At 54.1% G+C, this 12,556-nt stretch overlaps 1 long non-coding RNA gene across 2 annotated transcripts; it reads right to left on the reverse strand.

Annotated features, from left to right (window-relative positions):
- Positions 1-4,028: 4,028 nt before the first annotated feature.
- LOC121022634 (uncharacterized) lies at positions 4,029-5,756 on the reverse strand. Of its 2 annotated transcripts, XR_005787028.1 has the most exons (4): positions 5,640-5,756; positions 5,381-5,417; positions 4,765-4,898; positions 4,029-4,203 (listed from the first exon to the last, which is right to left on the reverse strand). It is a non-coding gene; the product is annotated as an uncharacterized LOC121022634 (long non-coding RNA). The 2 variants fall into 2 exon arrangements; XR_005787027.1 differs by lacking the exon at positions 5,640-5,756 and having other exon boundaries at positions 5,381-5,493.
- Between the last annotated feature and the right edge of the window lie 6,800 nt (positions 5,757-12,556).

Consider the following 12,556-nt stretch of genomic DNA (forward strand, 5'->3'; position numbering starts at 1 on the left):
AGCCTAGCACGGTGCCTGGCACGCAGTAGGTGTTCATCCGACGTATACCGAGGGGATGAGTGCATTTTTGCAGGTCCCAGGGAGTGCTTTAACCACACGTCTTGACCTGTCGCAGACGCCCTGCCGGAGGGCCGAGACAAGTCGGGCCAGGCCCTGCCCAGGATGCATGGCTGGGGGGGGGGGGGGGGAGGTGCAGTGTGTTCGTTCATTTCTTCCAGTCGAACCACTCTGGTTGTCTGCGTGGACCTTCTGGGGCAAGTCTGGCCCTGGATCCAGAACTCAGTGTCCCTGTCTTCATCTATTTGTTCAGCGATTTGGAGAAGGGTGTCTTCATAACCCCCCTCCCCTGGAGCCCTCCAAACGCCACCCAGGGGGAGCTTGTGAGCAGGATGGAGAAGCTTCTTTCCAGGACCATCCATGCCGATGGGGCACAGAGCGAGGGTGCCTCATTCTGACTTAGGGCCTGGGATATGGGGCTGGGGGAAGAAGGGGTTGCCCTGTCCCGCTGCCCCAGCCCCTTGGCTCCGCCTCCCCATCTCTTTTTCTCTCCTTCTAGAGGCTTCTTGGAATCTTCTTAGCATGTTCAGATTCCAGCTGTGGCCAGCTGCTGGGCCTGGGACCCATCATGGGACAGGGGTGTGGGAGGAGCTCCCAGGCCTCTCAGGCTTGCAGCCAAGGAGGGGAGGCTGTACAAGTGAGCAAGCATTGGGCGCTTACTGTGTGCCAGACATTAGGGAATGGAGAGGAACCGGCAGGGTTCCTGCCAAGGAACCCGTTTGAGAGCCAAGGCACCCAAATTAGTAAGTGTCAGAAGAAGTGGACCAAGGGGCTCAAATGCGTTGTCTACGAAAAGGCAAGAAAGGAAGACCTAAAGAGGTCCTGCTTGAGACGTGTCTGGAAAAGATAAACTGCTTTCTTCTTTTTAATTGTTTTAACGTTTATTTATTTTTGAGAGAGACAGACCGCGAGCGGGGGAGGGGCCGAGAGAGGGGGAGACGCAGAACCCGAAGCAGGCTCTGGGCTCTGAGCCGTCAGCACAGAGCCCGACGCAGGGCTCGAACTCACGAACCGCGAGATCATTATCTGAGCTGAAGTCGGACGCCTAACCGACTGGGCCACCCAGGCGCCCCATGAGCCCCCTCCCCCTTTCTTTTTTTTTTTTTTAATTTTTTAAAAAAGAAAAAAAATTTTTTTTCAACGTTTATTTATTTTTGGGACAGAGAGAGACAGAGCATGAACGGGGGAGGGACAGAGAGAGAGGGAGACACAGAATCTGAAGCAGGCTCCAGGCTCCGAGCTGTCAGCACAGAGCCCGACGCGGGGCTTGAACTCACAAACCGCGAGATCGTGACCTGAGCCGAAGTCTACCACTTAACCGACTGAGCCACCCAGGCGCCCCCCCCCCTTTCTTAACGAGGACCTTCACGATGGCATCGGACCCACGCTGATAATCCAAGATAATCTTCCCATCTCAGGATCTGTAGCAGAATCACGCCTGCAAACTCTCTATTGCCAGGTAAGGTCACATATTCACAGGGTCTGGAGTGAGGGTATGGGCATCCTTGGGGGGGGTGCGGATCATTACCACAGATACCCACAGTGTCTGCTCTAGGCGGGCGCAGGGAGACTTCCTGAAGGCAAAGGTGTTTAGCCTGAATCTGAAGACCGGAAAGAGGTTTCCCTGCGCAGGGACATGTGACCAGGCAATGGGTTGTGCCCCTGTGCAGGCGGCCTGGGCTGTGTGGTCATAGGCCTGGCACGAGGCCAGTGTGAGTGGAATAGGGTGAGTAGAAGAAGGCGGACAGGAGGGACACAGTGGGTGATCGCAGGGGCCGGGCCAGTGGGGACCGGGTCACCCAGGAACTTGTAGTTTATTCTGAGCGACAGGGAACCCACTGGGACGTTTCAGGAGGGCGAGGAATCCGATTTGCGTGCTGGGAAGAAGACTCTGGCTGCTGGTTGGTGGATGGGCTGGAGGATGGTGGGCAGAAGAGCTGAGAAAATATGCTCTCAGAGCAAGGCATGAGGTGTGTTGGGGACGGAGGAGGGGCTGGGGAAGGAGGAAGGGGGTGGGGCTTGAGGGATCTTTGAGGGGTAGAGACAAGGAGATTGGTAATCGACTGATGCCAGGAGCAAAATTAAAGGGATTCTGGGGGAGGCAATTTAGGGCCACAGACCCCAGTGATGGATTTCACATGAAGTAGCCGATCACTACATATGAGAACATCCTTGGAAAATGGGAAGGATCCCAACTCGGTCCTAGGAAGCATTACCAAGGCCAGTGACCATGACCAGAGCTGGGGGGGAGGGGTGGGGTGGGGGAACAATCTTGGAGGTGGGGGGAGTGGGGCCACAAAAGCTTTTTTCCCTCTCTTTTTTCCCATCTCCCTCCTGTCTCCCTCCAAGTCCCTCCCTTCTTGTATTTCTGTGCAGCTTAAATATCTTGTATTTTATTTATTTATTTAAAAATGTTCCTTTATTTTGAGAGAGAGAGAGAGAGAGAGCGAGCAGGGGAGAGGCCGGGAGAGAGAGAGAGAATTCCAAGCAGGTTCCTTGCTGTCCGCGCAGAGCCTGACGTGGGGCTCGATCTCACGAACCGTGAGATCAGGACCTGAGCCAGAATCAAGAGCTGGACACTCAACCGACCGAGCCACCCAGACGCCCCAAATGTCTCGTATTTTAAAGCAGAAAGAAGAAAGCAGTGTGAGCTCCTTCTAAGAAATTCAACCTGCCTCCAATGTGTATTAAGTAAAAAGCCACAGTCTTGCCCCACACTATCCCTTCACGGCTAACTCTTCAAGGGAAATCTGTTCCTCTGGTGTCTTGCCAGACATTTGTGTAGTGGTTTGTTAATCTGGGGTTGCAAACTCATCTTTGGCGTGACCAGTATTTACGGGAATCCTGGATGCTATGCTTGCGGTTGTGTCTGGTACCTTCCAGAAAGATTTAGCATTTGCTTCTGAGTGGTTCGCCACGACATCATCCTTCCTGGTCTCAGTTTGGAGCTTCCTTTCCATGTGGGGGATATAGCTTTAAACTCCAAAGTGGTGTCATTGTAGGTCCACGGTGACAAATTCTTAAGGGAAATTTTTTGTCCTCACTGAGTCTAAGCCAAGCCAGACAAAACTCTGTGTTTCTTTTCTTTTCTTTAAAAAATTAAAAAAAAAAGTTTCTTTATTTATTTAGAGAGAGACAGAGAGCGAGTGGGGGAGGAACAGAGAGAGAGGGAGACCCAGAATCCAAAGCAGGCTCCAGGCTCTGAGCTGTCAGCACAGAGCCCGACGTGGGGCTCGAACTCACAAACCGCGAGATCATGACCTGAGCCGAAGTCTGATGCTTAACTGACTGAGCCACCCAGGCGCCCCAAAAAATCCATGTTTCTGCCCTTCACTTGTGTGTGCGGTTTTTTTCCCCCTACTTCCATTATTTCTTCAAGTCTCTTGCCCTTTGGGGGCCCTGGTTTTAGGTAGGAGGTCTTGCTCCCAATAGTTTATGTTTTGAAAGCTATAGGCTTTGCTTCCCGCCTCTACATGGCTGTTAACACTTGATCCCCTTGATTTCCAGCAACCTCCTGCACGCCCTGCACCTCCCACTCTCCCCATTTCGAAGAAATGGAAATCTCCTGTCAGCCACGATGCTCCTTTGTGTCTGGGGAGGCTGTGTACCTTCATGGTTAGTGGTGGCTTTCCGACTTCCCGGGTGTGAATCCCAGCCCTGCCCCTCACTAAGGACGTGACCCTGGGCCACGCGTTGCTGAACTTCTCTGAGCTTCTGTTTCCTCCTCTATAAGGTAACAGCTCTTACATCATAGGATTCTGGCAGGGGTTGAGTGAGGCCATGAATGGGATCCCCCGAAATAGAGTATTTTATGCTCTCAAAACATGCTGGCGGTGACGGTAACCGTCCTTTTGTTTTGGAATGGGAGAACAGGAGGCACATTGTCCCGCAGGCAGCTTTTTCTTCTGGATTGTTCTGTGGCAGCCCAAATGGCTCCAGGGCGTTCTTTTTAACGACTGCATAGTACTCCCTTACACCTATGCACCTGTTTATTTAACACAGGGCCCTGACGCTGAACATTTTAGATGTTTCCAATATTTCGCTTTGACAACACTGAGCCGAATCACGAGTAGTATTCTCGCCCGTCCGTCTTCACCATTCGCTTGTTCCCGTTGACCTCCAGATCAAGTCCACGGAGCGGGAAGGCTGGGTGAAAATTAAAGCCTTTTTCAGAGACGGTTTCCCTCCCTCCTCATTTCTCTGCCCCCCTTCGCTGACCGAGACTCAGGGGGATGCCAATGCTGGGAGGCGATGCCCAACGCTGGCCGTGAAAGTTGCGCGCACGGAACCCTTCCCCCTCTCTCCTGTCTGATTTTTTTCTGCGGTGAAAGATATCTTGATTAGACAGTAATTAAGAGTGTTTTGGACAGCGTGAGGCACTCACAGCCTCCCAGGTGCTTAATAAGCGCCAAGGCCGCCAAGAGAAAAATTTATTTAGCATCGTAACAGGCTCTGTGGATGCCAGGGTCGCCGTTAGCCATGGCACCGTAACACCGGTGGATGGAAACAGGGCCAGGGCTTTAATGCCTGTGGAAGAGGCAGCAGCTGAGGCGGCCGTGTGGATGAGGCAAACACACTAGGAGGGGAGCTGGACAGCTCTGGGTTCTAAGCCAGCTTCTGCCACTTAGTTCTGTGACTGCGGCCAAGTTAGGGGCCTCCCGTGAACCTCTGCATCCTCGCTTGTAAATCTGGGCTTGTCACACCCACCTGTGTGGGTTCTGGAAGGTCAGGGAGCACAGCGGTTTCGGATGTGGACTCCGGCTTCTCACCTGGTTACTTGCACTTCCCCGCTGATGACTCTGGGCAGCTCTTTGAACGTTTTTGAGTCTCAGTTCCCTCATCTATAATGTGGGAATACCAATAATCCTATGAGCCTAGCTTATAACTTAATAGAATTGTGGTTAAGATAAAGGAGGAAATAGTGCTTGGCCCCAACTAAATGCTCAAAAAAATTAGCGGCTTGCGGGGAGCCTGGCTGGCTCTGTCGGTAGGACACCCGACTCTTGGTGACCGGGCCGTGGGTTCGAGCCGCACACCGGGTGCAGAGATGACCCCCCCGCCCCCCAAAATGAGCGGCTTGCGTTATTGGTTCTAGAAGTTTCCTGAGTGTTAAAGCAGATGATGCATATACGACATTTGTATATATGTAGTCATTAAGGAGACGCTGGCTGCACTGACATTGAAAATGGGGGCTCCTGTGGTCTGGCACAATAAAACTTTATTTCTCATTACATCACACCACTGCTGGCATTCCCGGTTGGGTGGCCCCCCTCTATGCAGTGATTCTGGTACCCAGGCTCCTTCCTTCCGTCTGTGGTCCTACCTTCTTCAGCATGTGGCTGGGCGTCCCGTCCGTTCGGCTGGCAGATGGGAATCAAGGGATGAGTAAATACAGGCACTTGTTAACCATACGGGTCCTGAAGTGACGCACACCGCTTCCTCCCGTAGTGCATGGCCAGAGCGAGTCACGTGACCCGACCCGGATGCCAGGGGTGCTGGGAAATGTAGTCTTTGCCTGATCAACCTCTTCCCGGCGACAATTCTATGGTAACGGGAAGAAAGGAAGAGTCTAGGGTAGTCACCTCTACTTAGCTCAGAACTCTCATTTCCGGAGAATGGCCTGGAAATGGCCCCGGAGTAGGAAAATCCTGTCCCAAATCATCCAATGGTGAGCCCAGGCTCGTACTGGTGCTGGAATCATCATCATCCTCCAGACAGGCACAGATGACCTGTGTGCCAATACCCCGCGAAAGAGCCCTGATGGAGCCTTGTCATTGTTACCATCACCCGTGTCATAGAGGAGGACACTAAGGCAGAGCAGGGCAACATACTTGCCCAGCAGGGCAGGGGCAGGCCCAGGACTTGAACTCAGATCTTGAGCTAAGTACAGTCATCTTGGAGGCCAAGGTCAAGGCAGAGGGTCCCACATTCGGGGGTGGAGATCAGGTCCCCCCACCTCCTGCCCAGCAGATTTCAGACACCAAGGCATGCTGGACAAGGCCTGGTGCCCTACAGAGCTGAATAAACAAGCCAGTGGAAGAATAAAGAGGAGCGGCTGTTCTTTCTAGAACTGCTAGTTTGTTCTTTGAGCCGGTTAAACATGCCCCGGCCACCTCAATGACCCTCTTCATTGGCCCTGTAAGCCCTTGGGTGGCCGTCATGGGCATTTTTGTATACCTAACACTTAACACAGAGCCAGACACATCAAGGGGCTCTGCATCTATTTGCTGAAGGAAAGAAAAGAAAGCCTCTGGGAACATCTGCCTACATTACAACTAATTTCACATTTACGCGTGTCCTTGTAGACTGGGGAGGTGAAACAGGGCCCTGCCTAAGTACCAGGCCCTTCTCTGAATCCTCACAGAGCCCCGGGAGCAAGTTGCATGGGTATTTCCCCTCGGCAGATGGGGAGAACGAGGTGCCCCCCTGCCGCTCCTCATCGGTCAGGCCAGCCAGGGTCCCTGTCCCTTGCCCCCTGTGCGGCCTGCTGCACGGTCTGGCTCGGCCAGGTGCCGCAGGGCCAGCGGCAGAGGGGGAGTGGGCCAGCCAGCTGGCAGAGACCACATGACCGCAGGGAGAACCTTCCTCGCTTGGGTAGCCCGAGCTTCCTTGGCCCTTGTCCCGAGTCACAAGGAGCTGAAAAGAGACCTTTTGGGCGTCTATAATTAGGCCTTGTCTGGCGTCAGGGGTGATGGATTTTCTGTCTTGGCTTAATGTTGGCGGAGTACTCACTACGAGGCGGGCATCGCGCTAAGCCCTTTACACCCCCGCTTTGACCCTCACTGTAAGCCCCCGGCAGGTGCGTGAGCCTCTCCAGTTTTCAGTGAGGAAATTGAGGCCCAGGAGGGGCCTTGCCTGAGATCACTCCGCTGAGAACGGATTGAAACAGGATTTGAACCCAGACCCTCGCACCAGGCGCTGTCATTGAATGACAGAGCGGGCAGGAGACAGGCACGCAGAGGGCTGTGGGGCACTGTCTGCTCTTGCGGGCTTTTCCCTCTGCCTGGAATGCCCCCTGCCCAGACCTGCATTGTGTCTGGCTCTTTCCTCTCCGTAGGGTTTCTGGGTGCTTGCCACCTCCTCCAGGGAGCCCTCCCTGACAACACCTCCTCCCAATCTGTCCAGTTATTTTTTCCTTAACTGATCGCCAAGTGAAATGGTCTTTACTTAGTTATTGAGCATCTAACCAGACATGAAGTCCATAAGAGTGGACCGCGTTTCTCTTCCCCCCTCTGCCTTCAGCAACCCAGACTGTCACGTAGTAGGTCCTATAAATAGCTGTCAAGTGAGTGACTGGGACTGAGGGCTCCTCTGGGAAAGAGGCCACCAGGATGGATGATGGGCAGGTGCATCGGGCTACCCGTGGGCCCAGAGTGGAGCCTCCTTCAGCTGTGGGGTGACAGGGGGCAGGATCCCGCGGGTGGGAGTCTGGGCCATTGGGATGGGATGCCGAGGGCAGCCAGGGCCAGCTCTGGGACAGCCTCTCTCTGCCCAGCTCACTCCGGGGACATCGTACACTGAGAGCTCCTCAAGACTGAGCCCTGGGTATCCTAACGCGGGGGCAGGCTGCAGGGACCTGGAGGTGGGGCGGCTGGAATACAAGCAATGGGGTAGGACCTGGGGGGGTAAGGAAAGAGAGGTGCCTTAGCCAGTCTGCCCCCTTTCCCAAAGCCTGGTGTCGCCATCTGTAAAGACCGTTGGAGGAATGAATGAAGGGGTGGTCATAGGCCGACTCCAAAGTCCTTGTTCTTTAACCAACACCAGATGCTGAGCACTCGTTGCTTTAAAGTGCTTTTCAAGGGCGCCTGGGTGGTGCAGTCGGTTAAGCGTCCGACTTCAGCCAGGTCACGATCTCGCGGTCCGTGAGTTCGAGCCCCGCGTCGGGCTCTGGGCTGATGGCTCGGAGCCTGGAGCCTGTTTCCCATTCTGTGTCTCCCTCTCTCTCTGCCCCTCCCCCGTTCATGCTCTGTCTCTCTCTGTCCCAAAAATAAATAAACGTTGAAAAAAAAAACTTAAAAAAAAAAATAAATAAAGTGCTTTTCAAGCACGAATGCATGTTATTTTCCCAACAACCTGCAAATGGGGTCCCATCCTTCACCCCATGTTTAACCAAGAGGGAAACTGAGGCACAGAGCGGGGAAGCGACTTCCCCAGAGTCACACAGCTAACACGAGGATCTGCACCTCGCCTTCTGGCCCTAGAGCGTGTGCCTTTGCCTCTCCGCTCTGCCGCTCGCTTTGGGCTAAAACACTCCAGCGCCAAGAGGCAGCGGTTTGAGCTGGAGTATTTCCACAGGTGAGTTCTTACTCGGAAACCCAACGTGCAAACTATAGAAGATGGGAGGAGCCCCGGCCAAAGTGGGAATTAGAGCCTCAGAAACTTCCAGGCTCAGCCCCAGTCCCACCCCCCCCCCCCGCACCCCACCCCCTCGCCCGCCTGGGTTCCGTTCCAAGTCCTGCCCCGTATCGGCTTCTCTCAAGGATTCTCACGTCCTTAAAAGCCACAAACACACAGATTGGACCTTTCAGACGCTCTTGTTGTTAAATTTTTTTCTCAGCCCCCAGAACCCTTCCGAATACTACAGGTCTGGTGAAGGGGGTTGCGCACGGGAGGCCCCCAGGCATCTTCCCCAGCTGGGAGGCCTCCGAAACCCCAGTGGGGTCCCATGCGGTAAGACTGCTCAGGAATCCTAAAGGATTCTGACATTCCAAGACATTCTATCTCCCTAGGACAGTCTCACATTCTAAAGATTTTTTGAAAATTGAGAGACAGTTTGTAGGCGCTAAAATGCACAAATATCACGTTACCCCGTAGAACCACCCCCCGAACCAAGATACGAAATGTTTCCAGCCCTTACACCTGTACGTGCCCTTTCTAGAGTTCTACCACGAATATTTCTTCTTTGTTTTTTAGTATTTATCTATTTTTGAGAAAGAGACAGGCTGCGAGCCAAGGAGGGGCAGAGAGAGAGAGAGAGAGAGAGAGAGAGAGAGAGAGAATCCGAAGCAGCCTCCAGGCTCTGAGCTGTCAGCACAGAGCCCGACGCGGGGTTCGAACTCACGGACCGCGAGATCGTGACCTGGCTGAAGTCGGACGCTTAACCGACTGCGCCACCCAGGCGCCCCACTGCTTCCTTTTTTCTAAAGCAGAACTTTCTTTGCTGACAGAATGCGCTAGGCCTCTGCTATCCAATATGGTAGCCACGGGCCGCACGTGGCTTATTGAGCGCTTGAAGTGTGGCTTGTTTGACAGAGGAACCCAATTTTTAATTTTAGCTAATGACAATTACTTTACATTTAAATAGCCTCATGTGGTCCCAGTGCTACAGGGTTTGTTCCAACACAGGGATACTGGAGATTCCGGAGAGAGACTAACGCTCTGAGAAGGGACACAAATGTGTCCCCAGGTTGAGGCTCCCAGAAATGGCCCCACAAACTCAGGCCAGCAGCTTCGGGGTTAATTAAGAAGCAGCTTGGTGTTTTCTCCAAAGATGTTGTTTGTATTGATAGATTTTTGGATGATGCTCTAGCATTAAAAGAGAGAGAGAGAGAGAGAGAGAGAGAGAGAGAGAGAGAGAAAGAAAGAAAAAAAAAGAAAAAGAGAAAAATCAATGCTTGGCTGATTGTACCAGGAAGGGCAGTCGATTGGTGAAAAAGCTGGAGCCACGTATTGGGAAATAGATTTTTCTGCCCTCCAGACATTAGCTTGAAATTCTTTGAAATGAGGGACTACAATCTGTGTCAGAAATGAAAGATTAAAGAAGTTAATATGCTGGGCCTCCCCTCCTCCTTTTTAATTTCCACGTCCCGGGTGCCCTTGGCCTCCTGAGGAAGGCGCAACGGGCCCCTGCCACTCTCTCCCCACCCCCTTCCTGCCCTCCCCCTGCAGCCCCCTTCCCCCATCCCTCGGCTCCTGGGGCTGGGTGCAGACAGGAGGGAGAGGTTGGCTGGCTTTTGTTCCTATGGCTGGTGGTGATGGGGGGCTCGGGACCTCCAGATCTGGCGACCTTTTCCCTGGGGGTGCTTTTTCTGGGGCTGGTGGCCAGGCCCTTGTCCCAACGCCAGCTCGTCTCAGACCCGCGGGGTCTCTGGGGCAAGCTGTGGGGGCGGCCGGTGCTGAGGACCCCGCTCCCTCCAGCCCCCCAGATTCACGCCTTACTTGCGTGCGTGATATGAAATCCCAATGTGTGACTATCAAGCAATAAGCTCTTATGATATAAAGAGGTGAGGATGTTATCCCCAGAAAGCTAAACTGTATTATTAAATCCTCGAGTAGGCTGTGTTTACACCAAGTCATTGATAGCCTTTTTGCCAGAATTTTGTACCCGTCCACTTAGCTGACTCTTTGCCTTCACAGCTGAACATACGGCCGGCTGACTTTCGATCCAATAACGGCTGATCGGGGTGAAAGATCTGGGGGAGGGCGGCCGTTGGACATTTCCTCCGGCGGACAATTCTACCTTGCGATCCAGAGACGGGAAGCGTGGAGGCCGGCTGTCACCCGCAGCCACTGACCCTCCTCCGCGTTGGGCTCTCCCCATTCGGGGGGGGGGGTCCCCCGTCTCAGGGAGGCTGCTGCAGCATCGGGTTGGGGGGGAACGACAGGGCCGTGGGCGCTGGCATGGGCCGGATCTCCTGGGGTCGGGCCGGCTCTGGGCACCCACCAGGAGAAGGGCCTGTCCGGGGGAATGTCCCCACTGCAGGTGCCCCCAGCGCAAACTGAGGGTGCGCGCGCGTGCGGGGTCAGAGAGGGTGAGCCAGACCTGACCTCTCGGCTCCACGGGCTGGGTCAAGTCTCTCGGGGCGCCCTGGTAGTCCTGACACCTTCCTCCAGGCGGGTTTCCTTCCGTTGGTGCCATTCCTGAGTGATGTCGGGGCCCCAGCTCCATCCTTCTTGCTCACTGCCAGTTTCCAAGAACTCAGCGAAGGGCAGGGACGGGCACCGGATATTGGGTGAATGCATGGAGTCCCTGGGAAGGATGAAAAGGGTAATGCTAGCGAGCACTTACTTAGCGCTTACGGTATGCTAGGCGCGCCCTGAGCACTTCCCAGTTACTAACCCCGGGAGAAAGGAAGCAGCCCGAGAAAGGCACTCAGCAAATATTTCCTGATGCCTATGGAGGTAAGCTAAACTCCCTGGAGAGCTGCCCTCCTATTCCCCCGGGCGAGGCGAGGCGAGGCGAGGGGAGGCGGGCTGTATCCCAGGTGGAGCCAGACTCAAGTCTCCCTTGCCCTGCAGGGGTGAGGGTTGCTCCGTGCAGGCACCTCTCAGCAAAGCCCAGATCTCCGGGTTGCTGAAACCTGGATCCAGCACCCTCCCGCTCTGGCTGTCTGTTCCTTGGGCTACGCATTAGGGCCCCGGCATGAATGTCCATCATTCCAGCCGTGCGGTTATAACAGGACAGGTAGCGACTGGCCAGCAGGACTCGGACTCTTATAAGGGATCTTGAATTGCGAGATACGTAAAAGATCGTTTTATTCTTTCTTTTTTTTTTTAATGTTTATTTTTGAGAAACAGAGAGAGAGAGAGAGACAGAGCACGAGTGGGGGAGGGGCAGAAAGTGCGAGAGGGAGACACAGAATCCGAAGCAGGCTCCAGGCTCTGAGCCGTCAGCACAGAGCCCGACGCAGGGCTCGAACTCACGAACCGTGAGATCATGACCTGAGCTGAAGACGAGCTGACTGAGCCGCGCAGGTGCCCCAAAAATCGTTGTTTTCATTCATTCATTCATTCATTCACCCCTGTGGCTGAGACCGCCACCTGCTCATCCAACCCATTTCCCTTCCTTCCAAGGCAAATAGACCGTGTTTCCAGCCTCCTTGGCTCTTCCGTGCGCCCATGTGACTGAATCCTGACTAACAGAATGTGGGCAGCAGCCACATAAGCCACGTTTAGGCCTGGCTCACAACCCCTCCCCCCAACCCCCAAATCCCTTGCTCTCTCCCTTTTTCCATCTACCAGCTGAATGTGAGAGTCTCTGGGATCCTAGGGGAGGAGAGAGGCAGAAAATGGAAGGAGCCTGGGTCCTGGGAGGGCTGTCTACCCACTGAGAACACCATCATTGTGTCAAGCCACTGAATTGGGGGCTTGCCTGTTCTAGCATCTAATGTTATCCTAAAACACACACCTCAGTCTGCAAACACTTACTGAGTATCGACGGTGCGCCAGGCCCCGGGCCAAGCTCTGAGATGTAGCAGGGAACAAGCTTGCATTCGACTTGGAGAGACAGGGGACAAAGCAATACGATTATTACAGACGGTGGCAAGCACACCAGATAAAAATAGAACAGGAAAATGGTGCAGAGAGGCGCGGGGAGAGGAGAGCAGGGCAAGCTTCCTTGGGAAGGGACTAGAGCATCTGTCCCGAGATCTGGAGGCTGGCCATGCCAAGATCTGCAGGAAGGGCATTCCGGGCAGCGAAAGCAGCATGAGGAAAGCCCTGTGCGGGGAGAGAAAGGAAGCTGGTTGGAGGGAAGTGAGAATGGGGAGGAGATAGTTTG

Source organism: Herpailurus yagouaroundi, unplaced genomic scaffold (genome assembly GCF_014898765.1).
Source record: "Herpailurus yagouaroundi ecotype Mexico unplaced genomic scaffold, PumYag 428, whole genome shotgun sequence".
NCBI lineage: Eukaryota > Metazoa > Chordata > Mammalia > Carnivora > Felidae > Herpailurus > Herpailurus yagouaroundi.